The sequence below is a fragment of the Anabrus simplex genome, chromosome 5 (genome assembly GCF_040414725.1).
Source record: "Anabrus simplex isolate iqAnaSimp1 chromosome 5, ASM4041472v1, whole genome shotgun sequence".
Classification (NCBI taxonomy): Eukaryota; Metazoa; Arthropoda; class Insecta; order Orthoptera; family Tettigoniidae; genus Anabrus; species Anabrus simplex.
Window position 1 is genome coordinate 8993154 of NC_090269.1, and position 13340 is coordinate 9006493.

The 13340-nt window shown below is 41.5% G+C and overlaps 1 protein-coding gene across 1 annotated transcript in view; it reads left to right on the forward strand.

Annotated features, from left to right (window-relative positions):
- The window catches only part of LOC136873662 (MAPK regulated corepressor interacting protein 2), a 61322-nt gene that overhangs the window by 24997 nt on the left and 22985 nt on the right, over positions 1–13340 (forward strand). The gene's annotated exons all lie outside the window — the stretch shown is intronic.

Consider the following 13340-nt stretch of genomic DNA (forward strand, 5'->3'; position numbering starts at 1 on the left):
TGTTATTTGTAGATGATATTGTGATTTGGGGAGAAGACGACAGGAAGGTTCAAGAACAGTTGAATGTGGTGAATGGGAAGATTGAAGAATGTGGATTGAAAATAAGTGTAGAAAAGAGTAAAACTCTTGTTATGACTAGAGGGGAAAAAGAAGGGAAAGGTCAGGCAGACGAGTCCCTGGAAGTAGTGGAAACGTTTAAATACCTGGGGAGTGAATTAATGGAGAATGCTCGACTGGATGCTGAGATTAGTAAAAGGATTCAAGCTGGAAGTTGTTTCTATCATAGTGTAAGAAACATGTTATGGGACAAAGATGTGCCAACAGAAGCAAAGGATACTATGTACAAGATGTATTACGTACCCATAACAACTTACGGAGCAGAAACTTGGACAATGACAAAGAAGGATGAGAGTAGAATACAGGCAGCCGAAATGAAATTCTTGAGGAGTATGATACAGAAGAGTAGAAGAGACAAAATAAGGAATGAGAAAATCCGGGAAGAAATTGGAGTGGAAAAAATGAATGATAGAATAGAGAAGAGCCGACTAAGATGGTTTGGGCACATAAAGCGAATGAGCGACGAAAGGATGCCAAAAAAGGCGATGGAAATGCAAATCCAAGGAAGGAGAGGCCGTGGACGACCACGATTGAGATGGAAGGATACCATCCAATGCAGCATTATAGAAAGAAACCTGGACTGGGACACAGTGTTGGAGGAGGAGTGGTGGAAAGACCGAAGAAAGTGGAGAGGAACCATATTTGCCCCTACCCGGCTATAGCTGGATAAAGGGAAATGATGATGATGATGATGATGATGATGATGATGGAGCAACATGAACTAATTAGTGACAAAGTTTCTGAACCAGTTTGTTCATCCCTAGATTTCTGAGCAATACAAATACGGTACCTTTTGGTGTACATTGAGGATATTCTTTATTTTTTAGTGTAAATGAGAGTTATGAATTTGATCTTTTGTTTGGCAGTGCATCATTTTAATTTTATGAATCTATTAAAGAAACTATTTAAAATACCCATTATGGTTAAGTTTATCAACATTTAATTTTATGGTTGAACATAAGTATGTGTTGTTATTATTATTAAACAGAAAAAAAATTCTACCACTTTTCTTGGTTATTTCACAGGTTCTCGGAGCCTGGCCATCTGGGTGGGAAGCCAGCGACAAAGCTCTGTGCTATCCTGGTTTTTATTATTATTATTATTATTGTTCATGTTTGTGGGTTACTATAGTCACGTCCTAGTTCGTGAACCATAGGCAACGGCTGAGTGGCCTATTAAGTGATCCTGAGAGTCGGGATACCAGTTGTTATGGAATGGGAGTGGGCATCTCGGACATATTCTGAGTCATGGCCCTCCTTGTGCTCAGGCGGCTAGGACTATACAATTCACCGGTGGTCCATAACCCGTTAGAGGAGAGATCCTCACTTGGACTATGTGCAAGTAGGGTAGCATCCTGCTTCATGAATTTACCGAGCTCAGAACATTTTAAGCAAGCCTCGGACCTATGGGAGTAATGGAGTCCCACTCCCATTTGACAGGCGAGGGACTCCTTGAAAACAACTTGGTGAACGAAATGGAATTCGCTGGGGAGCTATCAATATTAATGGGGCTCATGGAAGAAAGTAGAACTGGCTGAGTCAGCTAAGAAGATGCATCTAGATGTGCTAGGAGTAAGTGATATTCGGCTAAGGGTAGACAACGAGGAAGAGATAGGAGATTATAAAGTGTACTTGACGGGTGTTAGAAAGGGAAGGGCAGAGTCTGGGGTAGGGCTCTTTATCAGGAATACCATTGCACGCAACATAGTTTCTGTTAGGCACGTAAATAAGCGAATGATTTGGGTAGATTTGTCAGTCAGAGGAATTAGGACAAGAATTGTCTCAGTGTATTCACCATATGAGGGTGCAGATGAGGATGAAGTTGACAAGCTTTATGAAACATTGAGTGACATCGTGATCAGGGTCAACAGCAAGGATAGAACAGCGCTTATGGGAGTTGGAAATAGAACTGAAGAATACGAAAGGGTGATTGGTAAATGTGGGGAAGATATGGAAGCTAATGGGAATGGGAAGCATTTGCTGGACTTCTGTGCTAGTATGGGTTTAGCAATTACGAATACATTCTTCAAGCATAAGGCTATTCACCACTACACGTGGGAAGCTAGGGGTACGAGATCCATAATAGACTATATCTTAACAGACTTCGAATTCAGGAAATCTGTTAGGAATGTACAAGTTTACCAGGGATTTTTCGATGATACAGACCACTATCTGATCTGTAGTGAACTAAGTATCTCTAAGCCTTGGGTAGAGAAAGTGAAATCTGTCTGCAAACAAATAAGGGTAGAAAATCTCCAGTATGAGAAAATTAGAGAGAAGTACATGGATATGATTAGTGAGAAGTTTTGAGCAGTAGAGAATAAGCAGGTTCAGGATATAGAAAGAGAATGGGTGGCATACAGGGATGCTGTAGTAGAAACAGCAAGGGAATGCCTAGGAACAACTGTGTGTAAAGAAGGGAAAAAGCAAACATCTTGGTGGGATGATGAAGTGAGAGCAGCTTGTAAACGTAAAAAGAAGGCTTATCAGAAATTGCTCCAAACAAGGGCCGAGGCAGACAGGGATTTGTACATAGATGAAAGAAACAGAGCGAAACAAGTAGTTGTTGAGTCCAAAAAGAAGTCGTGGGAAGACTTTGGTAATAACCTGGAAAGGCTAGGTCAAGCAGCAGGTAAACCTTTCTGGACAGTAATAAAGAATCTTAGAAAGGGAGGGAAAAAGGAAATGAACAGTGTTTTGAGTAATTCAGGTGAACTCATAATTGATCCCAGGGAATCACTGGAGAGGTGGAGGGGATATTTTTAACATCTTCTCAACGTAAAAGGAAACCTTCCTGGTGGTGTTGCGAACAGCCAAGCTCATGGGGAGGAGGAAATTGATGTTGGTGAAATTACGCTTGAGGAAGTGGAAAGGATGGTAAATAAACTCCACTGTCATAAAGCAGCAGGAATAGATGCAATCAGACCTGAAATGGTGAAGTATAGTGGGAAGGCAGGGATGAAATGGCTTCATACAGTAGTAAGATTAGTATGGAGTGTTGGTAAGGTACCTTCAGATTGGACAAAAGCAGTAATTGCACCTATCTATAAGCAAGGGAACGGGAAGGATTGCAACAACTATCGAGGTATCTCGTTGATTAGTGTACCAGGCAAAGTATTCACTGGCATCTTGGAAGGGAGGATGCGATCAGTAGTTGAGAGGAAGTTGGATGAAAACCAGTGTGGTTTCAGACCACAGAGGGGTTGTCAGGATCAGATTTTCAGTATGCGCCAGGTAACTGAAAAATGCTACGAGAGGAATAGGCAGTTGTGTTTATGTTTCGTAGATCTAGAGAAGACATATGACAGGGTACCGTGGGAAAAGATGTTCGCCATACTGGGGGTCTATGGAATTAAAGGTAGATTATTAAAATCAATCAAAGGCATTTATGTTGACAATTGGGCTTCTGTGAGAATTGATGGCAGAATGAGTTCTTGTTTCAGGGTACTTACAGGGGTTAGGCAAGGCTGTAATCTTTCACCTTTGCTGTTCGTAGTTTACATGGACCATCTGCTGAAAGGTATAAAATGGCAGGGAGGGATTCAGTTAGGTGGAAATGTAGTAAGCGGTCTGGCCTATGCTGACGACTTGGTCTTAATGACAGACTGTGCCGAAAGCCTGCAGTCTAATATCTTGGAACTTGAAAATAGGTGCAATGAGTATGGTATGAAGATTAAATTGATGTCAGTGGGTAAGAAATTCAAGAGAATTGAATGTCAGATTGGTGATACAAAACTAGAACAGGTTGATAATTTCAAGTATTTAGGTTGTGTGTCCTCCCAGGATGGTAATGTAGTAAGTGAGATTGAATCAAGGTGTCGTAAAGCTAATGCAGTGAGCTCGCAGTTGCAAACAACAGTATTCTGTAAGAAGGAAGTCAGCTCCCAGACGAAACTATCATTACATCGGTCTGTTTTCAAACCAGCTATGCTTTACGGGAGCGAAAGCTGGGTGGACTTGGGATATTTTATTCATAAGTTAGAAGTAACACACATGAAAGTAGCGAGAATGATTGCTGGTACAAACATGTGGGAACAATGGCAGGAGGGTATTTGGAATGAGGAGATAAATTTTAATTTAGTAATGAACTCAATGGATGAAGCTGTATGCATAAACTGGCTTCGGTGGTGGGGTCATGTGAGGCAAATGGAGGAGGATAGGTTACCTAGTAGAATAATGGACCCTGTTATGGAGGGTAAGAGAAGTAGAGGTAGGCCAAGACGATGATGGTTAGACTCAGTTTCTAAAAATTTAAGATAAAAGGTATAGAACTAAATGAAGCCACAACACTAGTTGCAGATAAAAGATTGTGACGACGTTTGTTACATTCACAGAGGCTTGCAGACTGAACGCTGGAAGGCATAACAGTCATTAATGTTAATGTATGTTATTATTATTCATTTTTCAGCTCCAGTTTCCTGGGTGTGGTGTACAAGCGCTTGCCACTTCTTTCTTTAAGAGTATAGTTTCTGTTCCTCTTTGTCCTCCCACTTGGCATTGCTCTTGCTAACCTCTGATTTCACTGTGTCTGTTCATCGATTCCTTGGCCTCCCAACTGGCCTCTCCCCTTTCACTTCTCTGTCATAGTAATTCGTTGCTGTTCTTGTTCTGTCCATCCTCATAACATGTCCAAACCATTGTAGCCTACGTCCTCCTAAAAGTTATATAAAAGGAAACTTATCCATGCCAAAACTTTAGCTTGTGAAAAATATATCGGGAAGGCACCCAACAAAGGCAAGGAGGCATGGGATGTTTTAGTAGAAGAAAACATCCCTACTCATACTCAAGACGCATTTCTCGATCCTGAAGAACTGAATAATTATTTCTTAAGCTCTGTAAAAGAAATCAGAGATCAAATTAAGGCAATAGGTACAGCTGCGAGTGACTTTCTTCATAATCAACCCCCCTGCCGAAACACTTTCCATTGGGTTGAAATCACACCTGATGAAGTAATTAAATCATTATCATAATTTTACAGTTCCAGTTTCCCGGGTACTGTTGGTGAGCCTCTTCCATTCTGTCTTATTGAGATACATTCTGTTGTTAATGGCATCCTCCATTGTCTTTCCCCGATCTGCAATGTCCATCTTTACGATGTCCATCCAGTGGTTTCTAGGTCTTACCACCATCCATTTCCCTGCCACATGTCGCTCCAAGTTAACATATGCTGTCCTTGTTGGCTCCATCCTCATTACATGCCCAAACCACCTCATTCTGGACATGCTGATCCAATCTAACAATGATGTAACAATCCCAGCTTCCTTCCTAACCACATCATTCCTCAACTTGTCCGTTTGGTTTTTTGAATTGTGAATCTAAGGAGCTTCATCTCGGATGCCTGCAACCTTGATGAGTCTTTCTTAGTGAGGTTGCAGGTTTCAATACCATAGGTTAAGATTGGTATGAAGTACTGACTGAACATCACCAGCTTCAATTTTGTTGGTACTTTGGGATCCCAGAGGAGTGTTCATACTGGCTGGTAAAAGTGAGAGCTCTTCTGCACTATATTTGCCACCTCCTTTGTGGCTAGTGTATCTCCAGATATTACATTGCCGAGGTATGTAAAGTTTCCACACTTTCTAGTGGATGGTTTCCTAGCATGGTGTTCACTGGTCATCCCTCTCTGTTTATTGCCATCACTACTGTTTTAAGTTTGCTTATCTTGAGATTGAACTCCTGGAACTTAACGTTCCATTCATTGAGTCTCGACTGTACTTGTTCCTCAGTTTCTCCCCAGATCGTAACATCATCAGAAAAGGCCATTGCATTTAGTTCACCAGAGGTTTTCTTGATGTTCTTCATTATGTCATCCATGATGGTGATAAACAGTAATGGGGATAGTACACTGCCTTGCTGGACTCTGCTTTCGGTCTTGAACCAGGATGAATGTCCGTTACCCAATCACACACAGCTGGTACAGTTCTCATACAGCATCTGACCTTTCCTCACCAATCCCTCCAGCACATTCCTTTTTCTTAGGCATTCCCATATCTTCTCTCTTGCAATGATGTCATATGCCTTCTCAATGTCAAGGAAAACCATAAACAGATCTTTGCCTTTTTCCCAATATTTTTCCATTGACATACGGACACTGAAGATTAGGTCTGTTGTGGACCTGTTAGGCCTGAAGCCATACTGTTCCTCTTCAAACTGTGGCTCTAAGATAACTCGCAATCTGTTCTCTAAGATTTTCTCAAGAATCTTAAGCCCATAAGAAAGGAGTGATATCCCCGGTAGTTGGAGCATTTTCGGTGATTTCCTTTCTTAAACAGTAATTAAAGTTACCTTAAAATTATCAAACATTGAGTATGGATTGTTATTGGTTATCTAATTACATCATGAAAAGAATAATACATTTGTTTTCTGAACCTCTAGCTTTTATAATTAATAAGTGTTTAGAGTTTGGTATTTTTTGTGATTTACTTAAATTTCTAAAGTTATTCCAGTATTTAAAAGTGGGGACAAACAATTTCTTCAGGACTATCGTGCAGTCTCAATTGTTCCAATAATTTCTAAAATATTTGAAACACTTTTGTACAATCAATTTAGCAACTATTTTGAAACTTACAATCTCCTATCCGACATTTAGTTTGGGTTTCAAATGAGGTAAATGTACTGTGACGTGTTGGCAGGGTAAATAAGAAAATAAATGAGTACAGAACCTGGTAGCGTCTTATTTCTTTTATTAACTAACCACTGCAATTAGAGATTTACACACACACACACACACACACACGATAGCCGAGCTTACAACTTACACAAGTACACGGTTAGACACACGGTTCGCGCTCTCTCTTTTAGTTTCTCATGTTCCATCTACAATGACACACACAGTCATCGATTATTTACACTACACTCTCTCAGCCACTCAGTCACATTCGTTAGCGCTGTCACGGTCCACAGCCTACACGTCAGTCTCGCAGGTCGCGATAGTATCCGCTGTTCACTCAATCCATCAAACTCCGTTCGCAGTCTGCACACGTCATCACCCAGTGCTCCCTTCGCGCTGCTCCAGAACACCCAAGGTTCTTCTCCAGCAGCCGGCCCCAAGGAACTCATACACACAACGTCAGGGAAACAGGAACGAGTCCTCGGCTCCAACAGGCAGATACTCCATCAGGCTGACATCCCCTGCCCAGGCTACCAGCAAACTCAATCTCGCTCTCACTCACTGCAGGCAGGTTGTTCCTCTCTTATATACCTGCGCGGGCCCTTCTAGAATAGTCCGGATGCTCGATGGATCCAGGAACCTCGCGAAAGGGAAGACTCCAGATTAATCGTGGAGTCATTTCCATACTCCTCTGCTACGGGACCGCGGACGGAAGCGAGTAGGGCTGGCCTAGCACTTAAGTGCTGCTCATGTCTGGCGTGGTTAAAGTAAGGGGGTGGTCGAATACGGTGGCGTGCCGGGCCCATAGCAAGTTGGCATGGCGGACGCTATAACCATTACATTGCCCCCTCTAAGGCTGCTCATCCCGAACTGTTCCACGATACGCTTAATTGTAAAAAGTTATATAAAAGGAAACTTATCCATGCCAAAACTTTAGCTTGTGAAAAATATATCGAGAAGGCACCCAACAAATGCAAGGCGGCATGGGATGTTTTAGTACATGGGGGATCCGCTGGGTCCGGCCGATGGTGTCCTCGTTCCTGTTGATAACGATCAGCAAGTCTTCGCGTGGCAGCCGGAACTTCAGTGTTTTCCTTTCCTCCACTCTCGCGTCCACTTTCAGGGCTTGAGCGCGCTCCTAGTCCTCTCGTGTGATGCCCAGGACTGGTTTGCTCATCCCAGATTTAGCCGTGCTGAATTTAATTTTCTTCTGGGGTGCGGAATTTGATGTTCGTACCGGCACGCAGCTTCGTGCCAGAACAAGTGTCCTGGTCAGGTGGCATCCTCGTTCGTTGGTCATCGGTTCGTCTTCCATTGCTGCTCCGTCACCTAGTAAGGGTCCCTCCAGCCGTGCCGTTGCAATCGCTGCCTCTGTCTCATGGGCCATCGTCAGAGCCTCTTCGTAGTTCTGTTTCTTGCCGATCGTCCTCCCTGGGCGGATCTCAGCGCCACGTAGTTTATCACAGGTGTCAGCCGCCTCGAGCTTGGTGTCACCTCGGGATAACTTTTCCACAATCATATCGCCTAGTCGCTCGATCTCAGCGTCCATTATCTGCGGCGTTTATATCTGTGCGCTGAGTCCTCTCCTGCACTGGACTCGGTTGGTGGACACCGCAGCGTACGTCGAGCACTCCCACAACCTCCTCATAGGTCGAACTTTGCTGGTGGCTGCGTTGAACCATCATCTTCTGTACACGTAGTCCGGCGATCGGGTATTCGACACTCTTCTTGGACGTCGATCCGGTCTCGAACTGCGTCCAGCATGTTCTCTTGGAAATAATCCTGTCGTCCTGTAGGGTTTCCAACTTCACGATGGTGGAGGATTCATTCACGTCTCCACAGCCATCGTTTCTGCACGCAGGGCACTCATTTCCACCGCTGGGCCTAGAACTCCGGACTCCACAACCGTGAGCATCTCTTCGGACAGCTTCTCGTCCAGTTCGTTGTCGTCCCGCACTTTGTCATTGTCGACCTAGGTTTCGAGAGAGCGCACTTCGTTTTCTGGCTTTAACTGCTTACTCTTCTGTTCACTTAAATTTGTTTTCAGCTGGTACGGGATAGAACTCCGTTCAGATCTCAGTTCACTAACGAGTTCACCATAGGTAGATCAGATTTTATTTTCAAGCTCACTAAACTTGCTTAGAAAAATCTGGAGCTGTTCGGAATTCATTTCACTAGTAGAAATTTCTGTTGACTACAAAATTCGCTACCAGGTACTCAATTCTGACACCAGTTTTAACGTAAGAGTTTATCCACTAGTTTATCACACTTGTCCATCCCACTTCTGATGCCAGTTGTGACGTGTTGGCGGGGTAAATAAGTAAATAAATGAGTACAGAACCTGGTAGCGTCCTATTTCTAAGATTTATTAATTAAGCACTACAATTACAGATTTACACACACACGATAGCCGAGCTTACAACTTACACAAGTACGCGGTTAGACACTTACATGGTTCGCGCTCTCTTAGTTTCTCATGTTCCATCTATAATGATACACACACAGAGTCATCGATTATTTACACTACATTCTCTCAGCCACTCATTCACACTCGTTAGCGCTGTCACGGTCCACAGCCTACACGTCAGTCTCGTAGGTCAGGATACTATCTGCTGTTCATTCAATCCATCGAACTCCGTTCTCAGTCTGCACACATCGTCACCCGGTGCTCCCTTCGCGCTGCTCCGGAACACCTAAGGTTCTTCTCCAGCAGCCGGCTCCAAGGGACTCACACACACGACATCAGGGAAACAGGAACGAGTCCTCGGCTCCAACAGGCAGATACTCCATCATGCTGACATTCCCAGCCCAGGCTACCAGCAAACTCAATCTCGCTCTCACTCACTGCAGGCAGGTCGTTCCTCTCTTATATTCCTGCGCTGGCCCTTCTAGAATAGTCCGGATGCTCGATGGATCCAGGAACCTCGCGAATTGGAAGACTCCGAATACGGTGACGAGCCGGGCCCATAGCAAGTTGGCATGGCAGACGTTATAACCATTACAGTACTACTACTGCTGTTCTTGAAACTGTTAATCAGATCTTAACAGCTTTTGAAAACAAGCAGGCGATCTCTTTGGTGTTATGTGATCTAAGTAAAGCTTTTGATTGTATTAATCATGAATGGTGTCTAGTATCCCTCACTGCTCATAATTAAGGTATTCCACTTTGAAGAAAGTTACAAGTGGTGTGCTACAGGGCTCTGTCAGTCCATTTTTATTCATTCTGGCAGTCAATGATTTACTGCAAAATGTCACAGCTCATGCTCTTGTATCCTATGCAGACGATACAACGTTAATTACGAAACACCAGAGCATTCACAATTAAGTATTTATTTATTTTCCACCTAGTCGATACAATGATTGCTTAAGGCAATTTTTAATGGTCAAAAGTGGTACATGTTTCGTATATTATCAACATCTTCAGCCACATAACACTGTTTAGATGAAAAATATATAAAATTGACAAAGTAATGCTTTAGAGGAAGTGTCCTTAATCTTATGTTAATTTTAAGGACACTTCCTCTAAAGCATTACTTTGTCAATTTTATATATTTTTCATCTAAACAGTGTTATGTGGCTGAAGATGTTGATAATATACGAAACGTACCACTTTTGACCATTAAAAATTGCCTTAAGCAATCATTGTATCGACTAGGTGGAAAATAAATAAATACTTAATTGTGAATCTATTGAAGTGCGATACAGACCATGAAGCTGATTTTATGTAACACCAGAGCATCTCGGGTTTATATCAAATGTCGCAGGAAGCTCTTGCAACTGCAATGCATTGGTATTCATTCAATAGGCTGTTGTGCAATCAGGATAAAACTTAATTTCTCACACCAGGATTATCCAAAGTTATTGAAAGTCAGTCAGTCAAACTTTTGAGTTTTCATATTGATGCCAAATTGAACTGGGAAACACACATTGATCATGTTTGTAAAAAAATATCATGAGTGGCCTATTTGATATGGAAATTGAGGGATTTAGTTAGCAGTGACTACTTAAAGATGGCATATATTGGTCTCTTCCAGTCACCCATTACTTATGGACTGTTATTATGGGGGCATTCTTCTTATGTATATAATATTCTTTTAATACAGAAAAAGATTGCCCGAACAATGGGTAGGGCTGGTGCAATTGACCACTGTTGACCTCTCTTTATTAAGCTTATATATAATTTCCATTTATTTTGGAAAGACCTCCTGTATTTACAGGCTGCCGCTAAGAACAAGGTAAAACATATCAATTTTATGTACATATGTATTAATAAAAGAAAATTCAAAATTGGCTGTAGAGGTGGTGCCTCATGATCTTGATGGAGGCTCGGAGGACGAGGGTCACGATTTCCGGGATGAACTTCATTGGGAATTCCATGTGGCGACAAATTGACGAGGTATGGTACCGCGAGCTCCGAAAATACTGACAATTATAAATTTGTATATTTATATATCTTTGACATATGTTAAAAAGCAATTCACAGGCTGCCAAATACTGCTCACTCACATAAAATCAGTTGTTTAAGATTATTTAATAAACTAGCTGATGTACCTATGCTTCGCTACAGAATTCTACATTGTATACAGAATTGTAGGTTAGGTTGAGTACACGTTGTGAGCAAGACTGTATTAAATTGCATAGCTCTTAACGTTACCTTGGAAACATGCCAGAGAAATCACAAAACGTCTTTTCTCATATGAAGACTGCGTTCGGAAATTTTCATTGTAATAGTAGGCCCGCTTGTCTACCATCAGTCACAATCAGGTTGGGAATTGCAATAAATGGCAGACACGCACTCTCTACCTGCTTTTTTACATCCTCGGAAAGACTGTCTCAGTGGTTTTCCCAACTGAAATGAACATAGGTCTTTACAGTGACGTCAGTAAGAATGGCACAAGTAAAAGCAATGATTTCACATTAATTACTCGATCAAATGGACAACCACACATTTTCTCACCTTTAACAAACAGTACTATGCTGCCAATCCAACAGTCCAAAGTTCCAGACCTGGAATGACCAGGCCGCAGACAGCCGTGATCCGTGAACACTCTTAGTCTTTTTTCGGAGGGGGGGTGTCGAATAGTGGAGATTTCCAGGGCAAAAACTATGCCCTTTTACTAATCTGTTTCCTAGGAGTACCCGAAGAGTCAGAAAATCTCAATTCACTACACTGGCAGTGGAAAAATCTATCTGACTTGGGCGCAATTTTTTCCTCAAAGCCAGAGGAGAAACTCCCTCTCCACTGCTAATTTTGAATAAAATGAATGTAGAATTTAATAAAAGTGAAGAGGAAGAAGCTCTTTTAAGAAACGGCTCTTTTCAGGGTTGAATTTTTGCGTTATTTAGTGAATTGTGGTGCTATAATTTGGTGGAATATGCCTAAATTGTAATTCCAGACCAGGTCATACTACTACTACTACTACTACTACTATTACTACTAAATGAGCCTCTGCCTTAAGAGTGCACACTGCTCATTCAAAACAGCACGTCGGAGTTGGGATCGAAAAGCTGGAATGCTGTGATGAACCAGAGGAATGACATGCTAAAGAAGAAAGTTTTCTAACTCCCCAGCTATTTCCCGCCAATATTCAGTCAAGCTGTTATACTCGGTACGCAGCAATAATCCCATCTATCGCAGTTGAGCGGCAGCATAAGAGACAATGAACATCACCACAAACAATGGTCAATGTAATGTTATTGTTGATCAATGTTATGCGGTTTCAATATTGTAGGCCTTCACATTTCGTTATCTTCCGACTCTGAAACCACTCTTATCACAGTCGGTACAGCAAAATTGAATAAAACATAAATGATCAGAAATTGTATTCTCTATACCTTTTGTTATGTAGTACTTTTCGCGAGGACCAATAACATAGGTATTTAAAAATTAAATTTTAGGTGCCTTCCCCTAAACTACAATTTCACACAGGGCGAATAAAATTCTTTATAACTTAGACTGTAGTTTCTTATTCCTCAACTCTATATACCGACTTCATTAAATTTTCTCGTGGCTCGGCGTTGATATGGACTTGGCAACAAAAATACAAATTCACTAATATCTGTGTTATCAAAGCCGGTGCGGTATCAATGTATGGCATAAATGATCGGAAATTTAATTCTATATAACTTAAGTGAATTAGTATTTATCGATAGGACCACTAATATTATAAATATTTGAGAATTCAATTTTAGGCCTTCCCCTAACTACCGTTTCACTCAGCGTGAGTAAAATGATTTATAGCCTAGATTGTAGTGGCTCATCCCCCGACTTCACATACCGGTTTTCATTAAATTCTCCTCAGCCGTTTTCTCGTGATGCGTGTACATACACACAGACAGACAGAAATTACAGAAAGTAAAAAGTGCATTTCCTTGTTACTATGGACATGACCAATACATAAATACAATTCTTTTCAAATTCTGAGTAATGTACAGACAAAAACTCTTATTTTATATATATATAGATTACCACATTCTGCGTGGTCCACTCTTTTAAATAATTTTAAAAGGAAAATATATGATTGGTTAATAGAAAATTCCATTTTATAATACCTCTGAATTCTTAGAAATGCATAATGTTATTATTATGTTTTAATAAAAGGTGTATGTTCATT